This window comes from Antedon mediterranea, chromosome 9, assembly GCF_964355755.1.
Source record: "Antedon mediterranea chromosome 9, ecAntMedi1.1, whole genome shotgun sequence".
Taxonomy (NCBI): domain Eukaryota; kingdom Metazoa; phylum Echinodermata; class Crinoidea; order Comatulida; family Antedonidae; genus Antedon; species Antedon mediterranea.
Window position 1 is genome coordinate 8,615,618 of NC_092678.1, and position 13,631 is coordinate 8,629,248.

The following is a 13,631-nucleotide window of genomic DNA, read 5'->3' on the forward strand; positions in this document are numbered from 1 at the left end:
TATACAACATTTTCACATGAATAAAATGTATGCTCTTCATTCAATGTTACTAATTTCAGCAGCAATATTGAATATTTACCCCATCTGGGTTAAAAATCTTGTGGGTGGGTTTCCGCGGTCTACAAATATTGTGATTTTAAAAACATATTATAAACTAGAACAAATCTGCCTACCAGGATTAAAGTAAATACAAAAAACTGCAACAGTTTTCAACATCATTTAATAAACATTTATTTGACATCATTAAAAGGTTAATAAAGTTCAACATGTTGTAAAAGTAGATAATGTTTTCGATTCGGAACAAAGTTGCCAGCAACAAAATTATTGACTCCTCATCATTCTCATTAAATAAACTGTTATTTGACATCATTGAAAGGTTAAAAAAGTTCAACAAGTTATACAAAAACATTTAGTATCCCGCCCTCTATATAACAATTCTAACAGAAAACTTTTTTCAGGCAATTAAATTAATCATCTCTCTTTTTAAAAATTAAATTTTATTTTTTTAAAATATATATTTCGAGGAAGATAGGCCTAATTATGCAAATTTTATGTGCAAGGATTAACATAATATCATGGTCTACACTTTCTTTGAAAATAAAACGACAATAATGGAAAAAGAGAGGGCTCAAGACATTTCTCACGTGTACCGTGAAATTAAGTTGTCTCTGAGAAAACACACGGAATAATAATGTATTGTCAGGTTAAATAAACAAGTTATATATTTCTCCTTCACAGGAGTCCACAACTATGTAAGAACACAAATCGCATCCTGCCTGCTATAACAATTTAATTTTTTTTTTAGGAAATTATTATTAGATTATTCATCATTCAAATAGTGATTGCTTATTATAATAAAAATATTATATAATTACATAATAATAATATATAATGTAAATTATGTTTGCATATAGATATGTTAAGGCCAGTAGGACTAATTGTATCGTAAACCATTAATTTGTCAATTTGTTTTAGAATCGGTATGAGAATACAAAATCGCACTATGATCGGCATAGAGAAGCATCTTACAATCGTTATCGATTGAAGAGGGTACATCGTTGGTAAATAACAAGGGTCCGAGAAGGCTTACCCCATTTATATCTACTTACTTGTTGACGAGAGGATACATAATTCCTAAACCAATTGACGGTTGACGGACTTAAATGCTACCTCCAAAAGACTCGGGAACTTAACATGTGGGCCAACTACAGTTCCGACTTTTCGCAGGAATTAGCTGCTATAGAGTTACGTAATCGACCCCTCGCGGAATATTGACACGCTTTTTTCCGAATATTTTCCGCGGACAGTACGCGTGCAAGGGTTAGATCATTTCTGGATATTATTGTATCAGGCCGAGGTCACTATGACCTTAGTAATCAGTTTATGATTATAATTTTTTCTGTAAAGTTGTAGGCTAGACTATATTTAGACAAAAAAATGAAAATTAATCCTTTTTTTTTCTGAAGAAAGAACAACAATTAAAACTTTTGAAAAAAAAATCTAGGGATGTTTTTATAAGAAAAAGAAATTCTTGTTTAGATATGCTAAATTTAGGTCTAGTATCATATTCTATTCTATGCTCTTCATCTGTTTAAAAATGTCAGGGTATCCAAGCTACTTTACGTTGTGCTACTGCTTATTGGAAAATTGCCACTGTTTTTAATTTACAACCAACCAATCACAAACTAGGATAATCTGCCTACCAGAAATAAAGAATAGCATGACAACAAACTTTTTATCTTAATAATATTACAGTTATACTCTTAACCTGTTTAATATTTCAGGGTATCCGAGCTACTTTACGTTGTGCTACTGCTTATTGGAAAATTGCCACTGTTTTTAATTTACAACCAACCAATCACAAACTAGGATAATCTGCCTACCAGAAATAAAGAATAGCATGGCAACTATATTACAGATTACAGATTTATTTGACATCCTTGAAACACAGGGTTTTGACAAAATGACTCAAGACCTACAATTCGCCAATAATGCAAATGCGCCGTCTGAGTAGTCAAATGGTTTAGACTATGGACTTTGCATGTCGATGTATGGGGTTCGAATCCCACGAGCAATTTATTTTTATTTTATAGTGAGAGAGATTATTTAGAGGGTTAGGTTAAGTTATATTCCTCCTTCAAATAAGGAGTCCACAACTACTGTACGGAAAAAAAATCGCATCCCGCCTGCTATAACAATAATTCAAACCTTTTTCAGGAAATTATTATTAAATTATTTATTTTTTCTTCAAAAATATAAATTAATGCCATTAGCCTAAATATATTGTATAAGATACAATAACCGTATACTTTGCTATTGCGGACGTAGCATAGTAATAATGTAATAATAACAACAATAATAATAATAATAAACTGTCGTTGTAGCTTTTTTTTATGTGTTTAAATTGTGTCACAGAATGCAATTACCAAAATATTGCAGTCTGCATTATCTTTGAAATTAATATGACAAAAGTATATTAGGATGTGTCAAATCATACTATTTTAGTATATAATTTTATTGAATTTTTCTCTCGTTTGTTTTAAATTTAGGTCTAGTATCTATGTTGCTATTCATCTCTTTCACAGAGTTTCGGAGTTCCTTCACTTTGTACTACGGTAATAAGAAAAATTGCCATCATTTGCAATTTACAACCAACCAATCACAAACTAGGAAAATCTGCCAACCAGAAATAAATAATAACATGACAAAGTTCTTATCTTTAGTAAGAATACAGTATTCAAACTCATATTCAGTTTTATTTTCAGGCTTACAGGGTTAAAAAAATAACAAAGGACTACAGCTGACTTCAGGAGTTCCTTTCCTGCTGTCATTCCGTTTTGATCAATTTTTACAGGAAGGGAACGATACGATACGACATTTCATATTAATAAAATGTATGTTCTTCATTTTAGGTGTCCCTGGGCCAATGTTTAAACATTTTCTGGGCTCCTTCGTACGGTGGCCCACAACTGTCACGCACATTATAACACAGAATCACACAATTAAAGAAGGAATTACACAATTAAAGAAGGAATCACACAATTAAAGAAGAAATCGCACAATTAAAGAAGAAATCGCATATAAACAAAAGAAAGCATGAAAATATAAAACGAAATGCACAAATAAAGAAGAAACGCGCAATTAAAGAAGAGCTAAGCACAATTAAAGAAGTCCGCAACAAATTCGAAAGCTCCTCGCACAATTAAAGAAGTCCGCAACAAATTCGAAAGCTCCTCGCACAATTAAAAAATTCCGCAACAAATTCGAAAGTACCTCACACACAATTAAAGTACAGTAGTCCGTATGGAACGCCATTGCTGCCTCCGGCAGCAAATTTTAATTCTATTCGGCTCTTTTACCATTACGTTCGGCTCTTTTAGCATTCGGCGCATTTCTATTCGGCCCATTTACCATTTCGTTCGGCTCTTTCAGCATTCGGCGCATTTCTATTTGGCCCATTTACCATTACGTTCGGCTCTTTCAGCATTCGGCTCTTTTTTATTCGGCCCATTTACCATTACGTTCGGCTCTTTTTAATTCGACCCTTTTTTATTCGGCTCTTTCTGCATTACGTTCGGCTCTTTTTGATTTGGCCCTTTTTTATACGGCGCAATTCAATTCTAACCTTTTACATGGGATCAAATGGAAGAAAATCAACGGCTGGAAATGAGTCTATGAAAAGTTTACAAAACATTTAGATGCAGCATGTAGATTGTTGGTTGAATTAAATGAATTTGAAGGCTATTTCAATATAACTAATCATTTTATTGACATGATTAATGTGTTAGTTAGAGAACTTGCAATTGTCCAACCTTATTGACCATTTTGAGAGAGAAAAGGTTTGATTCATGGCCTAGGCTAGCTAGTGTCAGCCTAACATTTAATAATAATAATTTACCCTTTCTCTCTAAAAATTTGTTAAAAGATGAATTAATTTTAGGTTATTCAACACATCTTTAATCGGTTGGCTACTCATGGTTGGCGCCATGATGATCAAATTTTTGTAAACTTTTCATAGACTCATTTCCAGTCATTGATTTTCTTCCATTTGACCCCATGTCAAAGGTTAGATTTTAATTGCGCCATATAAAAAAATGCCGATTTAAAAAGAGCCCAACGTAATGCAGAAAGAGCCGAATAAAAAAGGGCCGAATCAAAAAGAGCCGAACGTAATGTTAAATGGGCCGAATAAAAAAGAGCCGAATGCTGAAAGAGCCGAATGTAATGGTAAATGGGCCGAATAAAAAGAGCCGAATGCTGAAAGAGCCGAACGTAATGGTAAATGGACCAAATAGAAATGCGCCGAATGCTGAAAGAGCCGAACGTAATGGTAAAAAGGCCGAATAGAAATGCGCCGAATGGTAAAAGAGCCGAATAGAATTAGAGTTTGCTGCCGGAGGCAGCGATGGCGTTCCATACGGACTACGGTACTTTAATTGTGCGAGGTACTTTCGAATTTGTTGCGGACTTCTTTAATTGTGTGAGGAGCTTTCGAATTTGTTGCGCGAACTTCTTTAATTGTGCGAGGTACTTTCGAATTTGTTGCGGACTTGTTTAATTGTGCGAGGAGCTTTTGATTGTGTTGCGAACTTCTTTAATTGTGGGAGGAGCTTTCGAATTTGTTGCGGACTTCTTTAATTGTGCGAGGAGCTTTCGAATTTGCTGCGGACTTCTTTAATTGTGCTTAGCTCTTCTTTAATTGCGCGTTTCTTCTTTATTTGTGCATTTCGTTTTATATTTTCATGCTTTCTTTTGTTTATATGCGATTCCTTCTTTAATTGTGTGATTTCTTCTTTAATTGTGTGATTTCTTCTTTAATTGTGTGAATATGATTTATATAGTGTGCGTGACAGTTGTGGGCCACCGTACCTTCGGTCTACTAATATTATGATTTCAAAAATACCAACCAATTATAAACTAGGACAAATCTGCCTACCAGCCTAATACAAAAACTGAAACAGTTTTCAACATCATGTTATAATAAACATTTATTTGACATCATTGAAAGGTTAAGTACAACTTATAAAAGTAGATACAGATTTCATAATTTAATAAAGGTATAAACGATGGAAAGAGGAACATTTAACTTTATCTAATAAATTAAAATAAATGATAATAAATGTATCTAATACTGTAGGATCTCTTTCTTTGTGGAGGAAACCAACTTTTATTTTACAAGTAAAATCATTATCTATAAATGTAGGCCTAATACATCTTTAAAATATAATTGTACAAAATTTAAAATAAAATCAAGTTCTATCCTCCTGTGAATACTTTTGAACATTTCAATACAATGTTACTGTATATTCTCTACTGACAGTCAATCACATTCACAAAATGTCATGGTTCGTATATTACCCTAAAATAGAATAACACCATATCACATTCAAATAAAACGATGTCAAACCACCCGTCGTAGTTATTCGTATATTATCAGTAAATCAATCAATCGGTTTTCTAGTTTAAAAAAATTGATTTCGACTTAGTTTGTTTGATTTTTTGTTTTAAATTAACCTGTTAAATATGTTAGGGTATATGAGCTACGGAAACAAAATTAACGTCATTTAAATTTTCTTGTTATTCAGTTAAAATGCAAAATTGTGCGTGCATTGAAGAACGACAATCTTCATGGCTTTTTACCGATTGTAGGTTCAACACCATGTACTCTGTATGAGTCTGGTAATTTAATTTGATGGCTGCAGTTTTTCTAGAAAAACGTTCTCCTAGGACTGTTAGTATTAGGCTAGGCATAGCCTAGGCGTCTTGCTAGGCCTAGGATTGTTTGGTCGTTTGTTGACATAATTAACACTAAAGTAGGTGTGTTTATAAAATCCATATAAATATAACATTTAATATAATATTATTAAAAAACAAACCTTACTGTTTTAATCAATAATGAATAATGTAGGCCTTGGCTATAGGAATACCTTTTATTTGATTCAAAAGACATGAATTTATTTAGATAAATATTTAATGTTTTATATTCGTGTAAGGTTACAAATAATGGCATGAGGTGAATGATGAAAGGTTATATATCAACGAGGCAACGCCGAGTTGATATTTAACCTTCCACTCATAAACATTGTTTATTTGTATATTATAGCACCTAAATAAATTCCTGTCATTTGATTGGACGATTGTGGGTCACATTGCGTGCAATAGTACGCACTATTAAACGATCGTTTAATAGTATTTTCTTCGTGTGCAAAAAAAATAAAATATTTTCGCGTTAGGAAAATATTTTTTTTATATTATTGCTTTTGAAATACAACAGCGCCACCTATTTTGTAGAATCGTTGGAAAACATAATTAGCCTAGATAAATGAATTCCAGTTGCCTGTCGAAGTTTCGTATTTGGTATTTGCTGCCTCTCAGCCTAGCTAGTAGGCCTGGCCTGTTAGTATTAGGCAAGGCCAGAATTGTCTGGTCGTGTGTCTATATATACTGGTTGGTGGCGTCATACAGCAAAGATCCGATTTTTTTTCTCTACACCAAACCGACTCTAAAAGGGACTAATTTCCGGCTTTTTTGGATATATTTGACGTGAAACAGCTAATAAACTAACAAAAAATCGTTATTGATTGAAGAAAACGACAACAATCTGTAATTTGTAAGTCAAAACCATTCTTCTCAAAATCTTGATCAGCTAGGCCTTCGCGCCACAAGTACATTGGTTGCCACCCACCGGTAACTAGGGACGCCAACCAAGACGAGCCAAGTAGGCCTATTGTACGGTGGACTACGTATTGCATAGGCTTAAACTTGATTGCGATTTATTATATCTTCTACAAAGCAAACTCCAACTCAACTAGTGCTGATTGTTATACGACCGTCTAAAATACTATTTTATATACAAAAAAGTGCTGTAACTGAGTTTTTTCTAAAGCTTTACATAATTTGAACAACATAATCTTGATCATCAAGGTTCAAATCGAAACGCGGTCGTCCCACTTAAGCAAGCACAAACAATGTCATTGTCACCAAATGATAGCGCTGACTTGATTGAATTATTTCAATCAATGAAATCGCCCCCGGTATTATCACTGGTTTCTCCAGATCCTGTTTACAACAACTCAACGAAATCGCCTCCGATACTGTCACCGGTCTCTACCACACAAAATCCAGTTAAAAATAAACTTGAACAATATCTTGTGGAAGAAAGAGGCACAATAGAATGTATAGCAGGGTGTGATTCAACAGGAAAAAACGAAAACACAATAGCATGTACTCTTTGTTCAAAGCAGTACCACAGGACATGTGTAGACGCTTTTGAAGTTTTGAAGAATTTGTTAAAGAATCTCTTTCCAATATCATGAAATCACAAAATAACCTTGAGAGTAAATTAGCTGAATCTATTAAATTCAACGAAGAAAGAATTATTGCTCTGGAAAAGGCTCAGTCGCGATACGAAGCTAGGCAGGCGGAATTCGTCGACGATTTGCATACAGCTCACAACACAATTGCGTCTATGCAAGCTGAGCTAAACAAGGCTGAACGCTTCTCCAGGAGAAATAACATTCGCATTGTGGAAATCGCTAAATCTGATAACGAAAACCCAATCAACATTGTTGAAGATTTCTTAGCCACTCATTTTAAAATTAAACCGACGATTGAGAGAGCCCATCGAGACGGTCTAGGATTCTAAGGAAAGCCGCCCCATATACTCTTTAAAGTGCTATCATATGTTGACAAAGTAGAAATCCTCAAAAACCGACATAAACTCGCTAGTCCAGGTGCCTACATTATAGACGACCTAACCCGCACGGACAGGCAAGAAAAGAACAAGTGGAAGTGGAATGGAATCAAGCTTAGGTTCAGAGCCGGGAAATGGCGTTCATCAACTGGTATCCCACACGTGTTTAAGTAGTAACCTGTTTGCACAATGATAAACTCTATCCAGCTTCATCTATCCAAGAAGAACTTTTTTTCCCTTGACTTTACATAATTATATCATTTTAAAATATGCAATATCGATTTTCCGTTAGCTGTTCATTATTACTATATTACATCGTATTATTATATCGGGAGCTCCTGTTTTAATTTGCTCCTGCTTTAATTAACTTCTGTAAATGCACTCTTATCATATCTTGTTTTTTTGTATTGTTTATGTATTATTATTATTATTGTTATTATTTACTATATTGTTTCCTATTACCATTTACTTTATATTCAGTGATGCTTCTCAAATTGTTAAATCGCTGTCTAAATGATGTCTGAGAATTATTTTTGTCATCTCCCATTCCATGATTTTATTATAGATTCTGATACTATTAAAGATGTATTGTCCCCCTGAAAAAAATTTTTTTTTCAATATTTTTGTTGAATAGGCCATTTTAATTGCACATAAAAGTTATTCACTTTGACCTCAATTTGGATTGAAAAAAATAATTTTTTACACGGGAAAATCGCAATTTAATGCAAAAATTAACCAACCGGAAGCTATTTGTCTGGAAGACAAATGTGTTCCGGTTTAATTTACCCCTTGACCTGAGTTAGCTCATAAATATTCATATTGTATGGATACATCGTGTGGATGATGATGCTTTCCAAATCAACAGCCGGCCAACAACGATAGCAATGCATGCGTGCGCGAGAGAGTCGAGTAGTGATGCGAGACGAATCTTGAAGAAAACACGAAAACTATAGCTAGCAGAATGCTAAGTTAGAATTACAGTTGATAACTTTGATGTTGAATCTTATTCATTTAGGTGAGTTTTTGTTTCGCTAACAGGAGAGGCCTAGCTAGGCCTAGGCCCGAATTTGCTGCTACTGTACTACTAGTCGGATTTACTACTACTACTAGCACTGACAGTCTCGAGTAGCCTAAACTGCTGCCTACTTCTGTCTCTAGAAGTAGAGTGTAGTAGGCCTAGGCAGTACACTGCTAGCTAGGGCTACAGTAGACCACCACCAGAAGGGATGTATTTTTGTTTTAATCATGATGAATTGGTTTAATTTTTAAAGATTTCAACTATCTATTCAGCAGTGAAAATAAAAAAAAAAAGAAAATCTAAATATTGTTTTGGATGTTTTACTGATGCAATATTTTAAAAATATTTTCTGTATCAAATGCAATAGGTTCAAATTAACATTTTATGCAGATATTTTGACACAAATTTCTTTTTTTTTTAGGTTGATTGATTGAACAATAAGAGCAAGTAGTGAGAAACATAAAATGTATCGTACAGTGGCAACATTCACAATTTATTGAAACGTTTCTTACTATTAAAATGACACTTTGTAATGGATGTGAGCGATCTTAGAAGACTATAGCTGTCGTAATTACTGCCACAATCAACACATTGATAATTAGTAGACAAATTGACACAAAAAACAATACAGGAATTCAATAAGATATACTGTATATATATATTTTATTAACTCCTTTTGCACTGTAATATTTACAGTAAAATTATGAAGTGCAAGTAAATTTGAAGAATTTATCCTTTGTACTGTTGTAGTAGTTTTTTATTATTTATTGAATGTTATGTTTACAAAATAATATACTGTACATATAATACAAAAAAATATACAATATTTTACAAGCTGGACAAGAACATATTGGCCGAATGCAGCAGGAGAGTCAGAAATATTTTTCCTGCAATATCCATTCATATTCCAATACCGAGTCTATCATTGTTGTCTTTGGGTGACCTCTGTTCCAGTCTTCATCAGCTCAACGTCTTTAAAAAAAGTAAAAGCAAAGTATGAAAATCTGGAAAAAATAGATCATGCATATAATTTAGTGCAAAATTGGGCTAGTGAAATTGCTTACTTTGACATAGTCAAATAAGTATACTACCTTTCTATGGTAATTAAAACACATTACTTATAATGTTATAACTTATAAAAAGAGAAAATAAATATTTGACTTACTACAGTACAGAGAACATTTGTTTGTGTTGTAAAATGGCTAAGCTGGCTTTTCCCCTCTGTCTACTTGTACAGTGCTGCTGTAAGGTTCTCAATTTCAGGCTTGTATTGCAACCATTTTCCCTGAAAAATGTTTGTTTTATTTTTATCATAAAAATTAGTTAAACTGTAAATATATATGGTACAGCAAGCTGGCTGTATTTTCGGAATGTAGCTAAGATTGATGGCATATAGCCTAGGCCAGTCTATGAAGAGTACAATGTATAGGGCCTAGCTGGGCATCTTCTGCAGGGACCCGATTGTCACAGTCTGCTTGCTACTAGCCTAGTAATATGCAGCAGCATGTATTAATTATTCTAGGCCTAGTTAATTAATTTACCTTCCTGTTATTATTGCGTTATATATATTATTATATTTAAAATAACCGTCTAGGCCTACTTACCGACAAATTAACAGCTCAGCTTTACATATTTATACGATCAGGCCAGGGAAACCCACAGTCGCGTCGATCTCTGGTGGTGTTGTTGTACATACAACGTGCATCGTCCATTGTTAGATCAGATCTCTGCTGTGTGGATGCTCATTAACATATCATGCATATGTATGAGTTAGCTCTACCGGCCTAATTTCTGAGCCGATGAGTTCGAAAAAATGGTAAACTTATTTTGATTTTTTTATAAGCGAAATCAATATTTTTTTCGGATTTTTTTTCGGTGGAAGTGAATAACTTTATGTTAACTACAAAACGGTCTATTCAAAATTTGATTTTTTTCATCTTTATTTTTCATTTTTTGGGGGACAATACATCTTTAACCATAGTGATATATCTAACATTATTATAAACCCCCTTGCTCATACTGAATATGATAAATTTGATGAACATTCCGAGCCTCTTGCCAACCAATTAAATTCTAGAAATTCGACACTCGAGGATTGTATATACTATGACACTAATCATTTTAATACCACTTTTAGAAATGTTTCAAATTCCCTAATTTCTCTCTTTCATATTAACATTAGAAGCGTTACAAATAAAACTGATTCCCTTGAACAATTTTTAAATTCAATTAATTTAAAATTTTCTATTATTGGTCTCTCTGAGACGTGGTTGAATGACACGTCACCTACTCCCTTCTTGCATAATTATTCATTTATATCTAAAAATAGGCAATCTGGTAAAGTAAAAAACGATCTTAATGTTAGAGTCCGTCTTGATCTATCGATTTCTCAACCATATGATTCCCTTTTTCTAGAAATAGTACATCCTAATAAAAAAAATACAATCGTTGTTGTAATTTACCGTCCTCCAGATGGTAATATTGATCATTTCTCCAAATCCTTCGATGAACTCTTAAATAAAATAAATTCTGAACATAAACCCTGTCATATCATGGGCGATATAAATATTGATATCATAAAATATCAAAATCATATTCAAACTAATAATTATATTGATATGTTACTTTTTCGCTCATTTTATCCAACAATTTCAAAACCTACTCGAATCACACCGACTACCGCCACCTTGATTGACCATTTTTACACCAATATTATTGATACAAAAATACATTCTGGTGTATTTATTTTTGATATATCCGACCACCTTCCTATCTTTCATATAGTAGATGAAAAATTATACCATACTGACACCGACAATGTACCATCTCGTATAATAGATATTGATGCTTTGTGTGGTGATTTGGTTGAGGAAAATTGGTCTGAGGTTTACGATTGTGACCAACCCGTATCTTTTGATAAATTTCTTAACACATTCTATAAAATTCATAATAAACATATTAAAAATAAATATAATGTATCAAATAAAATGAAAGCAAAACAGTCTTGGATGACACCTGGCTTAATTAAAAGTAGCAAAAAGAAACAAAAACTTTATAAAAAATATATTTATTCTCATGATATTCAACATAAAAGTATATACAAAAATTATAAAAATATGTACACTAAACTCTGTCGAACCGCCAAAAGAATGCATTATATATCAACATTTCAAAATGTAAAATGTAACCTTAAAAAGACCTGGGCTATAATAAATTCTGTATTAAGACCAGAAAATCAAAACAATTTCCCATCCCTCATAAATAACGGTTTTGAAACAATTACATCAACTAAAGAAATATGCGATTCATTTAATAAGTACTTTTCAACAGTTGGTTCAAATTTAAATAATTCTATGCCTGACCCTCATATTGACCCAATCTCATATTTACCAAATCCAATTTCTCAATCCTTTTTTATAAATCCTGTTACAAAAGAAGAAATAATAATTATTGTCAACAATTTAAATCCAAATAAAGGATCTGGTGACGATAATATCACTTCACGTACAATCAAACAAATACTGCCGTACATAATTGACCACCTTACCTACTCTATAAACTGTTCATTCTCATCTGGTGTATTTCCAAATTTATTAAAAATAGCTAAAGTTTTCCCAATCTTTAAGAAAGGTGACAAGGGCCAAGTTAAAAATTACAGGCCTATCTCCCTTCTTAGTGCTTTTTCCAAGATCTTAGAAAAACTCATGCACCAGCGACTCTATGATTACCTTACTAAATTCAACATTCTTTATACTCACCAATATGGCTTCCGTCATAACCATTCCACATCCCATGCAATTCTGGATCTTGTTAACAACATCACCTCATCTCTTGACAATAAACAATTTTTACTCTCTGTTTTTATAGACTTGTCAAAAGCTTTTGATGTCATTAATCATAAAATTCTTCTTGGTAAATTATTTAATTATGGCATTAGAGGAATTGCATTAAACTGGTTTGAAAGTTATTTAGTAAACCGTAAACAGTATGTTGCGTTAGGCTCATTTAAATCATCAGTGGAGGCTGTAAATTGCGGAGTGCCTCAAGGGTCGGTTTTAGGACCACTACTATTTTTAATTTATGTAAATGATCTTTCTAGATCAAGTGACACTCTGAAAGTCATATCCTTTGCTGATGATACTACGATTTTGTATTCTCATTCTGATATCAATGTCTTATATAACACCGTCAACACTGAACTAAATAAAATGACTGACTGGTTCATCTCAAATAAGCTTATTGTTAATGTACAGAAAACTAATTACATTTTATTTCGTACTCAACAAAGACAAATTGATTTCTCTAATCTTAATATTTACATTAACAATAATATTATTGAACGTAAACCCGAAGTACTATTCCTCGGAGTTTATCTACATGAATACTTGAGATGGACCAGTCATCAAGCGTATGTATCTAAAAAGATATCTAAAGTAATTGGCATCCTTTGTAAATTAAGACACTTTTTTCCACAACATATCTTACTCTTGTTATATAACACCCTTATACAACCTCATCTTCTTTATTGCAACATTATTTGGGCAGCCGACTACCCATCAAATTTAGAAAAACTTAATAAACAAATTAAACGTGCTGCCCGTATTATTACTTTCTCTCACTATCTCGCCCCTTCCCAACCTTTACTTAAAAAACTCAATATTCTTAGTCTACATGATCTATTTACAACACAAATTGCTTCCTTTATTTTTCAATTCTTTAATACCAAACTCCCTGTGACAATGTCTAATCTATTAAGTCATACAAAATCACACAAGTACTATTTACGTATCGACAATAAATTTCAGCATCTTGATGTACCTCCTTTTAGACTGAAAATTTCCGAATATTTTGTTTCTGTTTCAGGACCGCGAATCTGGAATGATCTTGATGATAAACTAAAGCATTTTAAATCTCTTTATA

The 13,631-nt window shown here is 32.9% G+C and overlaps 1 long non-coding RNA gene across 2 annotated transcripts; it reads right to left on the reverse strand.

Moving 5' to 3' along the window:
* Positions 1-9,543: 9,543 nt before the first annotated feature.
* Positions 9,544-10,679, reverse strand: LOC140059114 (uncharacterized). 2 transcript variants are annotated; one of them, XR_011847115.1, is made up of 3 exons: positions 10,316-10,679; positions 9,877-9,996; positions 9,544-9,683 (listed from the first exon to the last, which is right to left on the reverse strand). It is a non-coding gene; the product is annotated as an uncharacterized lncRNA (long non-coding RNA). The 2 variants fall into 2 exon arrangements; XR_011847116.1 differs by having other exon boundaries at positions 9,625-9,715.
* Positions 10,680-13,631: the final 2,952 nt, after the last annotated feature.